Source organism: Terrapene carolina, unplaced genomic scaffold (genome assembly GCF_002925995.2).
Source record: "Terrapene carolina triunguis isolate 2854851 unplaced genomic scaffold, T_m_triunguis-2.0 Scaffold231, whole genome shotgun sequence".
Lineage (NCBI taxonomy): Eukaryota > Metazoa > Chordata > Testudines > Emydidae > Terrapene > Terrapene triunguis.
Genome location: NW_020664582.1, coordinates 13,164,893 through 13,180,642, shown reverse-complemented (window position 1 = coordinate 13,180,642; position 15,750 = coordinate 13,164,893). Strand labels below are relative to the sequence as shown.

The 15,750-nt window shown below is 44.5% G+C and overlaps 1 protein-coding gene across 1 annotated transcript in view; it reads left to right on the top strand.

The window, feature by feature from the left end:
* Positions 1–15,750, top strand: part of AATF (apoptosis antagonizing transcription factor) — a 78,112-nt gene that overhangs the window by 12,975 nt on the left and 49,387 nt on the right. The window lies entirely within an intron of this gene.

Here is a 15,750-nt window from a genome sequence, read left to right as displayed (position 1 = left end):
GCTCTTGACCATGGGGGACTAAGGCCAAGTCTACTCTACAGACTTATATCAATATTACTGCGTCGCTCCGGGGTGTGAAAAATCCACTAAAAATACTAACTCTACCCCTGGTGTAGACAGTGCTATGTCCCCAATGTAGCTACCACCTCTTGTGGAGATGGATTAAATACACCGATGGGAGAAGCTCTTCTGTTAGCATAGTAACGTCTTCACTAAAGACTGCTGCACCGATGCAACACTATATGCGAAGACTAGCCCTTAGACTTCGCTAAGTGAGGGAACCATGGTTGGGGCGACAAATACTAAGTATTGTTTCTGTTTTATGGAGAAGTTTGGCAAAGTTTCATATTCAGTAACAAAATAAAACCCTGAACATTTTTATCGTGCTTTCAGGTCCATTATCTCATATCTACCCAGGATGTAAGTACTTGAGTGGAGCAACATAAATGTTTTCAGGACCGTAAGCTTTGCCACACAGTGGTCCAGAGCAGTGGTTCTCAACCTTTCCAGACTACGGTACCCCTTTCAGAAGCCTGATTTGTCTTGCGAACCCCAAGTTTCACCTCAGTTAAAAACTACTTGCTTTCAAAATCAGACATAAAAATACAAAAGTGTCACAGCACACTATTACTGAAAAATTGCTTCCTTTCTCATTTTTACCAGATAATTATAAAATAAATCGCGCCCCCCAGGTTGAGAATCGCTGATATAGTATCTAGAGCAGTATAAACAAATCATTGCCTATATGAAATTTTAGTTTGTGCTGACTTTGCTAGTGCCTTTCATATAGCCTATTGTAAAACTAGGCAAATATCTAGATGAGCTGATGGACCCCGTGGAAGGTCTCTGTGTACCCCAGGGGTATGCCTACTCCTTGTTGAGAACCACTGGTCTTTGATCAGAGGGAGAGAAAGACTCTTCTCTTCCGTAGGCACAAGATAAAGTCTGTATTTTAAAGTCTGCTGGAAAAGTGTGTTCCCCTCTCCTCCCCCATCTCACAATGGAGTGCATAATATACTTCAGCATCAATTTGTGCGCTGTAAAATCACACCCATTTTATTTTCCTCACATCTGGGGTGTTGATCTAAAATTCTACGTCCCATGATATTCCTAGCAGCTCTGAGATAAAGGGAAATTGCCCTGATATGCCATGTGAAGTGTGTGTGTCCGAGGAAAGCGTGTTAACAAAAGGAAAGCCTCGCTAGCATTTTCATAATGCCCTCTCAAAATGGTCCCTTGGGAAGGAGTGTTGATGGTTCTCATGGGCGCTCACTGGTGCAAGGAGCTGAGTTCACACTGAAGTCACTGGGAGTTGGAAGGGCGCCCAGCGCTTGGCAGGATTGGGCAGATGAGCAGTGGTGCAAGCTAAGTGTTCCCTAAACTAATAGTAACCACCATCTCTGTGTGCCTTATAGCAGAGAACAAAGAAGGCTTCCATATCTGACGTCCTGCCTTTGGCAATGGCCAATATGCTGATGCTGAAGAGCAGCTCCTTTTCCACCCTCCCAAACTAATGCTTCTTGCTAACTGTGCAGTACTATGGAGGGTGAATTCCTTCCTAGCCCCTGCGGTGATGCCGCTTAAACCCTGAAGCGTGAGATTGCGTTTGATGTCAGGAGACTAGTTCTTGGAGCCGGCTGTCCTTGTTCAGTGAATGTTGTCTTAAAGAGTGCAGAGGGCCCACTCACATGCATGCCCCATCCAAGGCCAGGTCTACAGTATAGAGCTGTGGCCAGGATGGCTAGGCTTGGCAGAGCCCCCTAGTGGAGATGCAAGGTAAACCAACCGATGGAATTTTGCTGGCATAGTTACACTACCTCCCTGACTGTTAGGTAAATCGGTAGACGTGATCTTCTGTCAGCATAGTTGTATCTACACTGAAGCTTTTGTCAGCATAGCTTTGTCAGTGAGGGGGTGGGATTCCCCCCCCTCCCCCCCCACTCATAGTTGACATAGCTATGTTGGCAAAACTCTGCAGTGCAGACCAGGCCTTAGCCCTCAGACTAGAACTTAAATAGTGCAATAGACCTTGTGCTAGCCCTCCGCCAGGGTATGGATTTTGCCTGAAGATGGGGAGAGAGTGTGAGCTGCAGATAAACTATGTGGGAAGGGAACCTCTGTTTTCAGAAGCTTATTGTCGCCCCTTCCTTAAATCCAAAGTCAGTAGTTACAGGTTAACCTATATTTCACATTGATTAGTTAATCTCCTAAGGTGTTACATGTTACATGTCTCAGGTACAGCAGCCAACGGTTGCAATTTCATTATATTTTATTGAAAAGTAGAGCTAAAAAGGTGTGTTATAAAACTTCTTAGGGCTTGCCAGGAACTGCCCAAGTCTGGGTCTGTGGTGCGCTCCGTGATATGCAAAGAGGTATTGGCCTTCCTTCCCGAAAAGTGCTTTGCAGTCTGATCGCTTTGCCCATCATGGAAATTCAGCCATCTCTGGGGTGGAAATGTAGCCGCTTTTAGGGTGGAGTTGGGAAATGAAGGATAACTCTCTCACTTGAGGCTACAGCGGAGTTTACGTTAATTGCCTGAATTGGGATCTGGCTATTTTAGAGGGGTTAACCACTCTGGTGAGAAATGACTATGGGATCTTAAACTCATGGCTTCTGACCTATATCTGTTCTGCAGCACAGCACAGCCAATGACACAGTGCCCCCTGGGCACATGCTGGGGAACAGCATTTGTTTTACCTGGGTTTTCATTGGATGTCACCTCTATGGGTACTAACTTTGTTAAACTGGTGCCTGTCAAGATCACAGCCCGGGGTGGTATGATTGTGATCTTCTGCATTTATAGTCTTGAATACTTCATCTCTTTTTGGAAAAGGAAGACATCTTTTGATGCATCACCATTATTATGCATCAGATGATGCAGGAGGTCAGGTCATCCCAGTTACGAATGACACGTGATCTCCACAATACCAAACCAGTTTCATCTTCTCCCACTAGGCTTTTCTCAGTGCAGTTATTTTTGAATATACTGTGCATGGACTGAGCACGTAATCTCAAAGGAAGATGATTTTATTAAATCACCTGGCTGATAGATCAGTCTCCAATAACCACATGTGTACTCCTAGACAAACTGGACTTAAATTCTGTAACCCCCCGCCCCCCCAATTTCTTCAGCATTCTGGTGTAGCAAACTGAAAATTCTGCTGCAGATTTTAAAACGGAGGGGTGTAGGGAATTAAATGAACCATACAGCCAGCTTACATGTAAATGATTCTTAATGTTCTCTTCATGAGTCCAGACCACTGGAAGTCCCAATTTAAAGGAGGGTGCATACAGTCTGTCAGGAAGTGTGGAGGATGTGGGGTGGTCATTTATTCCCAAACTCAGAGCCTGACTCAGCATTTTAACACCCATTATTTTCAGTGAGAGTTGAGGGTGCTCAGCACCTTTCAGGATTGGGCCTGGGATGGAGAGGATACTCCAGAATATTGCCTGAGCAGTTTGTTCTCATTTCACTTTTAGTATCTTTTAAGGGGTATTTTTGTTGGGTTTCTTATTGACGTTCCTTTGAATATTTATCTTTTGTTTTTTAATTTTTTTTTTTAATTCCCAGTGTAAATATTTTTGCGACCGAGCCCCTGAGAACACGCATTTCTCCATTCCTGCAGAGAACAGCCCTTTTGTGAACGTGCGTTCATGTTTCAGGAAACCACCTCAGCTATTCCAAAGCCCCATAACGGCTAGATAAATTGAGTACTAAACCGTTTACTAGGCATGAGTCATTCTGGATGAGACCCAGGTCCCATCTGCTTTGCTTTAGTTTTTAGAGATGCCATGGCACTTTCTGTTCCAGTTTCCTTGGCAAAATATTTATCCTCCCCTCCTGATGTGGAGCATGATGTGTGGCTGATGGATACACCCTCTGCCCCAGAGCTCTCCATATTTTGTTGGCATTGTCTGTATCTAGTTAGTGAAGAGCTTTTGAATGAAGTGTGCCATAGTCATGTGGACTGGGATTAATCAAAGGAGCCTAAGGGAACTCCCAATAATTCCAGTAATTCCAGCCACACTGTTTTATCATCTCTAACCATGGCTAACTTTTAAAACTGAAATTGGATAATTATCTACCCTTCTTTGTAGTTGCATCTGAGGATCTTAATGATTTATACAGAGGTGGGTCGGTACCATTATCCCCGCTTTCCAGAAATGGTGGAAACTGAGGCATAGACCGGTTAAGTGATTTGCCCCAGGTTACCTACCTACCTCCTAGAACTGGACGGGACCTTGAAAGGTCATCGAGTCCAGTCCCCTGCCTTCACTAGCAGGACCAAGTACTGATTTTGCCCCAGATCCCTAAGTGGCCCCCTCAAGGATTGAACTCTCAACCCTGGGTTTAGCAGGCCAATGCTCAAACCACTGAGCTATCCCTCCCCCCATGACTCAGTGTCAGACAGGGTCACATTTCTGCCCCAAAGTTCTTAATGGGAGCCTTGCATGTGCCCATAAGGGCAGATCTGGATTCCAGTATTGAGGTCCAATCATTTTGGTCTGGCTAAGCTAGTGAAAAGAAGATAGCTCAGCTGGCATGTTATCAAATAACAAAGCTTTGCACTCACCAAATCATGAAATGTTGTATTTTGTTTAAAGGGATGCGGCTAAGGTTGGTAGGCCCAAAATGTCACTTTCCATCCCTTTTTCTGATTACATATCCCATGTAACTCTCTTTGTGGGCCTGAGCCGAAGTCGATCAAAGTCTTTCCATTGACTTCAACGGGCGCTAGATCAGACCAAAATTTGTGCAATTTTTTTGTGTGCAAACCAGCGTCTTGATGGAGTGGTGTTAGTGAGACTTAAAATGAATAAGGTGGCCAGTTGTCCCGTGCTCATGGACAACCGTTTGGCATACTGGTGTGTGTGTGAGATGCGGGGGCATGAGGTAAAAAGCATGTTCACAGATACAGATTTCAGTTTCAAGCCAAGTCACCAAGTTGTAGTTAGGGGAAAGGGAGACCTCTTAAATTGTTGCAATATCTTCACCACCCTTATGATTTTAATTGAAGATACAGACATACAACCTGGTCCTACAATGGGCGCCATGCAAGTACACAGTTCTGCCCACTCAAATCTTGTTGCAGGATCGGGGCCCTAGAAGTGGTAAGGTAGATGTTTTGAGGCATAATTCATTGTTTGCAAAGTGTTTGGAGATCATGTTAGAGAAGTGCGACATACAGTATTTATTTGGTATGGAGTTCAGGACTGTTAAAGAAAATCTTGCAGTGATGCATGGAAAGAGAAGGCCCCTAGCCTGTTTTGTTTAGTCTTGTTTAACAGATTTTTGTCCTTAGATTTAAAACGTGTATAGTCCCCTTCCCCAGCCTTATTAAAAGTTGAAATGGTCACATTTTAAAGGTTACTTTCATAACCGTATGCTCTGGAGAGAGCTTGGGGTTTGTTAATTTTTTTAAAAGAAATGTAGCTTAGGTTCTAGAGCACAAAATGGCCACTTTTTGTTTGCTCACATGCTGCAATTTGACCCCTGACAATAAGCGTCTGCCATGCTTTGCGCACACACAAAGGGTTTGCCTGCATTAGAATTATTCGAGTGAATTGACTGCCAGTTAACTTGAGTTAATTAACAAGCTTGTACATACTAGTGTAGATGCTCCACACACCTTTGTTCCAATACACACCGGAAGAAAGGTTTGTGGAGCATCCAGACTAGCACATGCAAGTATGTTAGCCAACTCATGGGAGGGAGGGATAGCTCAGAGAGAAAAATGATAATAAAAACGGTTTACAATACGTACAGGTTAAAGCCCAAGCAAGTTCTGAGCATTGGCCTGCTAAACCCAGGGTTGTGGGTTCAATCCTTAAGGAGGCCACTTAGGGATCTGGGGCAAAAATCAGTACTTGGTCCTGCTAGTGAAGGCAGGGGGCTGGACTCAATGACCTTTCAGGGTCCCTTCCAGTTCTATGAGATAGGTATATCTCCATATATATAACTGGCAATCAGATCACTGGAGATAAAAACTCACATGTAGCAAACTCTTTGCTTGTCTTGATCAATGTCATTTGTTTTCCTGTGTTACACAGGAGGTCATACTATGATCTAATGGTCCCTTCTGGCCTTAAAATCTTTATAAATACTTTTCACAAGCTCCTTCTATATGCCTGATCCTACTACGTGTACTCAGATGAGTAGCAATATTGGAGTCAATGGGCTAAATTATTCCACTGAAGTGGGTGGGACTCTTTACATGATTAGGGGCTGAAGCATTGGGTCCTTTGTGCACAATGGTATGTCTGTGTTGCAGGTGGGAGGTGTGATTCCCATTGCGGGCAGAGAGACTGAAGCTAGCTCCATTTGAGTCTATACTGGGAATCCCATCTCCTACCTGCATTGTAGACATATGCTTAGGACTAAAGGCATAGACCTTTTTCTGGCCCTCTGGCCGGGGGGTGAAATGCACCAGCTATCATTTGCTAGAACTCATTTCTCCAGAGGGCAAACACTTATGGTGGCACCAAAAGTGTTTAACTTCGATTATCTTCCAAAACATTTCTGGCCTGGTTTTCAGATGTGCTGTGTAGCTACAATCCAGTTGAAATCCATGGAAGATGAATTATCAGCACCTTGGGCATCAGGCCATTCAGGTCTCTGATTCCAAAAGGATTGGAGCTGACCCCTAGTTTATCCAAAGCTGAATGCAGTATGGGACGCTTCTTACACTTACCCCTGTATTTTTTCTCTTGTACCCTTTTTTGTTGTTTTTTTGGAGCCAGTCATCTAACAGGGTGTAATAAGTGTAATGGTCTTGCAACATTCCAAGATAGCCTCATGGCGGTGGAAGTCTTAGCTACACCATATAGTGGTTGTTCCCCCTGCCGTTGGCCACACCGTGGGAATAACAGAAAAACTATTGCCCATATGGTCCATGTTAAGGAATGTGTAACCTGCAGGGTCCCCCCCCAATCCCCTCCGGGCTGGTAACATTGTTTTGCTGTGGGGAACATAGAACAAGCTCCAACAGAAATACTGACAGTCTTCAGAATTATGATACAGCGGAGCTCTCGCGTAATTCTTTGTTGAAGAAGTTAAAGGCCTAAAATGTTAAGGCTTATTGTTATTCTGAGTTGATAATCTCTGCCTTGCTTTAATAATTTTTCCTCATGCCTGGATAGCCCGCAAGTTGCACAATAATCACTCACACAGCTTTGTAATCAATGCCCAAAGTAATAGGATTCCGCTGGCCAACGGCAATTAATAAATTTGTGTCTTTTTTAAAACACTAGCAAGTCGGGCCTGAAATACGACTGACTGGCTTTCCTCATTTGCATATTTATTGCAGTGGAAAAATTCTTGCCGAATGATTGATGTTGAGCCTGCCTCTTGAATTCCAAACAGCACATTATTATGAAATGAAAAATGCCGGCCATACAGTTGATTAAAGTTGAAGACAGTGGAATCGGTGTTTTTTAAGATTGTGGGAGAATTAAAGGCATATTTTAATAGATGTTGACAAGAAGTGAACTAACAAAAGCAAAGCAAAGGATTTGCTTGAAAAGATTTAATCAAATGTGTTTCTTGGGGGATTAATTGCTGGGGATGACTAGTGCAAGTGGCTGGCTTGTGGATATGAATGAGAAGTATTGTTCTCAGGCCAATGTATTGAGTGTCATTTTGACCTATAGTTTAACTTCAGTCCCAGAGTCATTTAAAAAGAGCGAAAATACTCTCTTAATCAGAATGTTCAGATAAACATGTATGTCTGATAAGATGTTTTGTTTAAGAACTGAGTTTAATAAAAACTCTGGTTTTGATTTTTATTTCTATTTTTTTATTTCTACAATGGAAACAGTTTGTTGGGTGCTTTGCACAATCTGTGGAATGGTAACATAGTGCATTTCCAAGTTTTTCCTCTCCTGATTTCAGGAGGTCAGCTTTTGCGAAAGATATCAACGTTTAAATACATGTGTTGATCAAACTTGTTTGTGTGCGCGTGCATGCTGAATGCACTCTGTGTGGGTATATGGAAAAAACTAAAAGGGTGTGTGCGTGCGGTATTCTTACAATGCCAGATACCAGGATTTAACTGAGGAAAAAATTGTTAATCACGCAGCTAGGTGTCGACTAATCATAGAAAATTTAAGTCCATCTCCTTCATATTTGGTATTGTGTGCACAATAGTAGTTTTGCTTAATGAAATAATTTCCATATGCATGTGCATACACTGTGTCTGTACACACTATAGAAACAAAACACAACCGTTATGTGTATGCCCCATACTGTACATGCGCATATTATGATGTGTATTACAGTCATACCGTGGGCGCTCTCGTGCTAGGATATGTACAAACACAGAGTGAGACAGTTTTTGCCTCAAAGAGCTTACAGTGTCAATGGACAGACGGAGAAAGGGAGATGGGGAAACAGGCGCAGAGAGATTAAATGACTTGCCTACAGTCACACAGCAGCTTAGTGGCAGAGTCAGGTGCCCTGATTCCCAGTCGGGTGTTTTATCCATCGGACCATGTTGCCTCTCGAGGACTGTATGTTATGTTTTTGTTTATGCAGATATCAAATTAATTTTACCACCAGGATGTAACTGAGCGATTGTATCTCTGTCACCTTTGCCCTTCCATTCTCTCTCTACCATTTTACCCCCCGCTCACTGTATCATAATAAATAATATATTGAGATATATACCTATTTCCTAGAACGGAAGGGGACCCTGAAAGGTCATTTGAGTCCAGCCCTCTGCCTTCACTAGCAGGACCAAGTACTGATTTTGCCCCAGATCCCTAAATGGCCCCCTCAAGGATTGAACTCACAACCCTGGGTTTAGCAGGCCAATGCTCAAACCACTGAGCTCTCCCTCTCCCCTATCATGGCTGATATAGTAACTCCTCACTTAACATCCTCCCAGTTAATGTTCTTTCGCTATTAGGTCACTGACCTATTAGAGAACATATTCCTTTAAAGTCCTGCAATGTCCCTTATAATGTTGTTTGGCTCCCCTCCTACCGGGGTCCGGGTTGAGGCGCGGGGGCTTGCCCTACTCCGCACGGCGGGCGTTCCAGCCGGGGACTGGGTTGGGGTGCGGGTGCTCCCCCTGCTCTGCCCACCCGGGGCTCCTGCCGGGGAGCGGGGTGGGAATGCGGGGGCTGCCCGCCCGCGGCCCCCAGCCCACTACTGGGCAGGTGGAGCGGGGCAAGCCCCCGACCCCACTACGCCCCTGCCTCAACCAAGTTTCACAATCATCATTGGTGAGTACAGCATTAAATTGTTTGTTTAAAATTATTTAAAATTCATACTTTATATGTATATAATGTCTTTTGTCTGGCAAAAATAATTTCCCTTGAACCTAACTCCCCATATTTACATTAATTCTTATGGGGAAATTGGATTCGCTTAACATTGTTTCGCTTGAAGTTGCATTTTTCAAGAACATAACTAAGACGTTAAGTGAGGGGTTACGGTATAAGGCTCTAGTGAGGCCTGCAAAGAACTCTGCATGAGCATCAATGGGGCTCTGTGTGGGTGAAGAATCCAGCCTTGGACTGAGGCTTGTTCGACCAGGATCATGCTGTTTCACCTCTTGGGCTCTTCAAAGTAGTATATGATATAAAATTCAAAACTGTGTGTGTGTGTGTGTGTGTGTGTGTGTGTGTGTGTGTGAGAGAGAAATCTCAACTACAGTAATAGCTACTGTTCACAGTGTATCATGTCTCATGCTTATTTCAGTATAGTAATGGGCTATATAGCCATTGATGTAGAAAATAATCCTCTATTTTTATCTTGTGTTCTCCTCTTTGATTGCTGTCCCTCCCCTCAACCCACTGCCCTACCCGTTACTAGTCTCGGTGGTGGTATCTCATCTTCATAGACAGGAGATTCATGTATTCATCTTTTCTATAGGGTGTTTATCACCATGGTAACTGGGTGCCCGTGAACATTAATGAACTTACGCTTGTGAGGTAGGGGGTCACCATTATCTCCATGTCACAGATGGGGAAACCGAGGCACAGGAAGTCTGTGGTGTAGCTTGGAACAGAGCCCAGATCTCCTACCCCTCAGTTTCTGTGCCTTAACCACAATACCACGATCCTCTTCCCTTCTAGACTCATTTCCACTCCTTGGCTTGGTTCGGTGGGGAGTGTCGCCTTTGCAGTGTGACCCAGCAGCTGCCACACAGAACTGAGGGCATCTGTTACCCTAGACGTTTCAGACTTTTTGTTTTCCAGTGGCACCTCTGGGCTTTCTTTAGTATACTTGCACTGGGAGTTTTGCCATTGACCTTCGTGGGAGCCAGGATTTCATCCTAGGACCTCCATATCCCACGTCATAAGAACCGGGAGGAAACATGCTGTTGTTACCCCACAAGAAGCACTGAAATAATGTGTGAGGGGACTTAGGTGTCTGGGTGCTTTTAAAAAACCCAACTAGGCGTCTGTCTGGATCTTTCGGCACCTAAATACCTTTGAAAATCTGGCCCTCCAACACTTGCTTAACTTCAAGCATGTGCTTAGTCCCACTGACTTCAATGGTCTTGCAGAGAGCCCTATCCTTGCTGCTACACAAATTGCTGCCAGTGTTCTCTGCCACTGCTGGGGGCAAAGGGAGGTCCCACCTAGTGCTGGGGAAAGGTGAACGGGCCATTTTTCTAGGTAGAGACCGCTCTTGCAGTAGAGATGCTGGGCTTACAGTGACATAAGTGTGAAGAAGCCCTCATCCTGCATACGACACCAATTCAGCTATACTTGGGTGTCAATCTCTACTCTAGCTGAGCTGCTGTCTGCATCCTGACTTTAAACTAGGCTGGCCAAAGTATGGCTGGTTGGCCCTGGTTATCCTTTATGCAGGAACCAGCGCCACTGATTCAAACAAGGGGGTAGGACCAGCGACAGAGCCAGTGTGCCTGTAAGCTCTGGCATTGATAAAATTGATTTTTTTTTTTTGTGGTTTGAGAGCAGTAGGACAGATTTCATCTCTGGTGGGTCTCCTGACACTTTGATACATGGCAGTGCTATCCCTGAATGGAGCTTAAATACTCCAGGGCTACTTTCTGACTCGGTAAAGGGATGTATAAAATGAGAACATATGAGAGAGTATTAACAGAAAGGCACAGTTTGATTTACTGATATTGGCTCCCAGCTTTCTTGCTGGATTGATATGCTGTCTTCTGGATCTGCAACAACTTTTTCACTCCTGGACACAAAATAAAGGGACTCACGTGGACTCTTAAAAGTGACTCTTATGAGTTGGCCTCTTGCTAGGGAAAGTCTCAGGGTTCCCATTTAAACTGGATGGTAGGTTCAAAACACGTTTCACTTGTTCGCGTGGCAGCAGTAAACGTTTCCTCTCACCTCGCCTCCCATTCAACATCATCTTTTTCTTTTTCTTTTTCTTTTTTTTTTTTAAAATGGCACTTTTAGACCGGGAGTAAGTGGTACAGGGAGCAAAGGGTTGGGAGAAGTGGCTGTGTACTGTTCTCCCAGGTCTTACTGCATCCCCAGCTTTATTTTGCCATTGTTGTACACAACGTGTATGGAGCAGAAAGCTACATGCCTACGTTTTCAAACAGGGCAGTGATTTTGAGTTCCCATATTGGGGCACCTTAAAGGCACGTCTTCTTTCAGACAGTGCTGAGCATCTGCCCTCCAACAATCAGTTTCCTTAAGTTGGGCACCCAAAATCACAATTTAGACTATTAATTTGAGGACTTTTCACAAATGTCTTGAGGTCCAGTATAAAGACAGTAATTATATAGCCCCATAGAGATGCATAGCACTTGACGGGTAATTAAAAGGAACAGTACTGGCCCCAGGGAGATTACAATGTGAGTTAAATAAAAAATGCAACAAAAAAGCACGTGGAAGAGGGGTGGGAAAGCAGAGGGTCCAACAGGAATAGAGAGCTGCTCTGTAAAGTGCCTTCAGAATAGCTTTGTATGAAGGGACTTCAGGCTACACTCTGAACGCTGTCTCTATTCACTGAGCGTTGGGGTCTAAGGGGGGGTACTGCTGGAGAAGGAAACGGGGAGCCAAGGAAAAGCGTAGACAGCTGTAGTCAACTGAACACAACAGATGCAGGGCAAAACATGGTTAATGCTGACCGAGAGCTGGGGCAGCGAGTCCAAGAAGCAAACTGCGTAGTTTAGGAATTCAAACTGAAGTAAATTCAAACCTGAGTAAGTGGCAGAAGCTTTGTTGTGAGCCTCGCGCAGGTTTTATCACTGCTCAAAATGTATTTGCGGGTGCCTACCTGTCTTAAAAAGCGCTAGATACTGACAATTAGCAAAGATTTGCTGGTCCTGGGAACCTTCCCCATTGCATGGTCATGTCCATGAGGGCTAATTGTGATGCATTCTCCATGCCCGCTGGTACACTGCGAGAGCACTCTCTTTTTGCACCAAAGGGAAATTAGGGTAGGAGTAGAAACAAAAGATTTTTAAATCTGAAAACTGTTTTAATGTGCTGGTATGCTTAAGAAAAACTGTGTGTGCTTGTGTGCTTTAGTGGCCCATTTCAGTCCAAGAACAGCATTTAAAAACAGTCTGCTAAATGAGTGGGGGTGGGGGGGGGACTTGCTTCCCCATTTCCTGGGTTGTCTTCATAAAACTGCTGTAGTTTACACCCTGTCTTCATTCCTGAGTTAGAATGTTCCTTTCCCAAAAGCAGACAGGACAAAGGGGTGTGTGTGTGTGTGGATCTGCTAGAAAACAGTTCATTTTGGAATTAAATGCTGAAATGGATAAGGCAGTGCAGTATCAGGGGGTGATACCGGCTTGTGTGGCTGAGTTTATAGCACACTTAGACACCTGCTAGTCACACCCAGAACCCTATCCAATAATGCCATTAAATACACAAGAATTGAAAGCATGGAAATAGTCCAGCTGTAAGAGGCTCATGATGAAGTCAGTGCCTGGAATAATTAGCCCTCCCACCTGGGTAGACACACAGTCATTGTCTGACCTGCCCGCCCCACCCCCTTCACTCCAAATAAAATTGCTTCCCATCCTCGCTTCTGTTGGGGTCCATATCTCATATCCTGAGGGAGCCTGAGCCTGTCTTTATTCCTTGCCTGCTTGCAATAGCCCTGATACACCTCCGAAGAATTTGAGTGCTACTCCAGCTGTAATAGACAGGATCAAAGCCGCCTGGGGTGAATTAGCATTGCCACTGGAGGGTAGACAGCGGGTAGAAAATAAGCGGGTTCAGGACCTCTGGGACATTTAGCTGGATTGCAGGAAAAGATTTTGCTGCTTTAAGCTGTGCACTCAGGGCGGGGGCCACTTGCCTCTTGCAAATGATGCCCTTGCTTTAACTACATACCACAGATGCATTTTTAAGGGCTTTGGTCTGTTTGTCTCTTAGAATTGTTTTGATGCTAACACACGACTGTTTTACGAGTGTGGCAACCTAATCCGTTAATAGGTTTATATAGAACAGCTGTCAAAATGTATCTATAATGAGCCACGTACGGGAGGAGGATGAGCGTAACTGCTGATCTGCAGCAAAAGTCTTCCTAGTGTCTTTTCATTGACATTACTGCTACTGAGGTCGGGCCATCATTTATCCTGGTTCTGTGGCAGCGGTAATATCGGCAATGGGAACATACAAAAGATTGAGACCCCGACATGTCTGGGCTGATTTCCACTTCCGTTGCCTTCATGTGGCTGATGAAGATTTGCTGCTGATTTTATCCATGGTTTTCTGTGTCCCCCATTTAAAAAAAAAAGGCTAAATTAAAATAAAATACCCCCCACCCCTTTCCTGTTGTGCTATCCAGTAAGTAAGAGAAGGATTTGGGACCAGATCCTCAGCTGCTGTCAATTGAAATAGCTCCACTGACTTTACACCAGGTAAGGACCTAGCCCTTTGTGATTCGTTAGAGAGGAAGAATGGTCTGTGGTAAAAGATCTGAGTTCTAGTCCCAGCTCTGCCATGGACTTCCTGTGTAACTGTGAGCAACCCATTTATTCTCCGTGCCTCAGTTTCCCATTTGTACATTAAGTGGTGTTATCCTGTCTCCCTTTTGTGAAGGGCTTTGAGATCCTTGGATAGGAAGTGTCTAGAAACGGGCCAAGTATTTTGTGTTTAGATGCGGATATGCTTGGTGCTTATCAAGGAAGATGTGGTCTCGCTCTGCCCCAAGGAATTTGCAATCTAAATGGACCAAGTCTGGACAACCAAATTCATTAGGAGCCTCCGGAGACAGCTCTCTAGTTCTCTCTGAACCTTTCTTTCCTTTGGTTATGAACATGACAGAGGTTGTCCCCAGGCTAATGCCAACGTAATCTGTTTTTGATCAAACCTTTAAGGGGAAACTGTCTGGATCACTTCAGATCGCATCTAGTCTCTTGCTTGCTTTTTGTCTACAGGAAAGACTATTCTACACCTTCATAAAGCTTTTCCTTGCAAGAGACTGAACATGTTTGAGCTATGATGCCACAGCTCTGCAGACTGATGGTCAGATTGTCAGTGATTGTTTACTGTACTTGAATTTGTTAGGGACATCAAGCTGTAAAGACTTCTCAGAGTGTCGGACATCGTGCAGTGGTTGAATTATAGTATTGATGGCAACCTATTGCATGTTTTGCAACAGGTGCCAGGTGTGTGAGCGTGGTTAGCTTCCCAAACTAAATCTGTGTACTTACCGTTGTCATATCAGGTAATAAGGCCAGAACAGCATGTGCTTTGAATATTTACAAACATACAAATAAAATTTGGCTCCACACGCAAACACAGCCCGTTCTATCCACTTCCTCGTTTAAGTGACACTTGCAACTGTCTTCCTGTGGGGAAATATGAAATGTTCAGATAATGCTCAGGGTACCATTACCAAATACAAGCTTCTTGGAACAAGAAACATCCTTGTGGAGCCACAGTAGGGAAACAACTTGCTGAAGTGGCGGGGTCCAATTCAGTGGGATGTCCCACCAGCATCGTGTAGTAGCTTGAGTAACTTCTGGAACCACAGAGCTTTGCATGGTTATGTCGGCAAGAACTGGAAATCCCAAGCACTGGGATTCTCTGCTGGATTCTCTTCTCAGCTCTCTGTTGAAATCCAGTAGTCCTGTTTCTGTGGTGTTCTATTCGTATTGATGGTGATCAGGCTAGAAACAAGCGAAGGCAGCACACTTTCAAACGAGGTGCAGATGCCTGTGAAACAGTTCCCAGATACAGGTCTAGTTAGAATGCCAAGACCTCTGGCCTCCTGTTGGTAATAGCAGCAGTGGGCAGCCTCTAAAATAAGTGATGCTTCAGACTGTAGTTCCAGAGAGTTCCGGCAAGGCCTGGAAAGAGGCTCTTATTAACCAGGTAACAGAGAGTTTTCTTGGGAAACCTATGGGTGTTAATGTCCTACCTTTTTAGGGAGAGCTGCTGTACCACTGTTGGACAAATCCATCTCCCCATCACCCTGGGCTTGTGTCTGATTTCGAATGCTTGTCCCTGTAGATTGGAAGCTCCTCTCGACAGGGACTTTGTTCCACAGCTACGTGAAGGAATTAGCAACTGTCCAGGTCTTTGGCTGGTTGATACCGAATGGGCCTGCAGGTGGTCTGGAAAACAGCTGCCTGAGGAGAATCTTTTTACTTCTGCCTTGATTCTCTTCTGGTTTAACTACATTCTGTCTTTTTAAGTGAATGTAGGGTTTGTGAAGGGTGCCCAGTTGGCAGGCCTGGAGACTGACATTCTCTGCTTATAAACCGCTAGGCCTGCAGTTCTCGTTCTCTCTCTCACACACACACTCACACTCACACACTCACACACACACCCCCCTACACC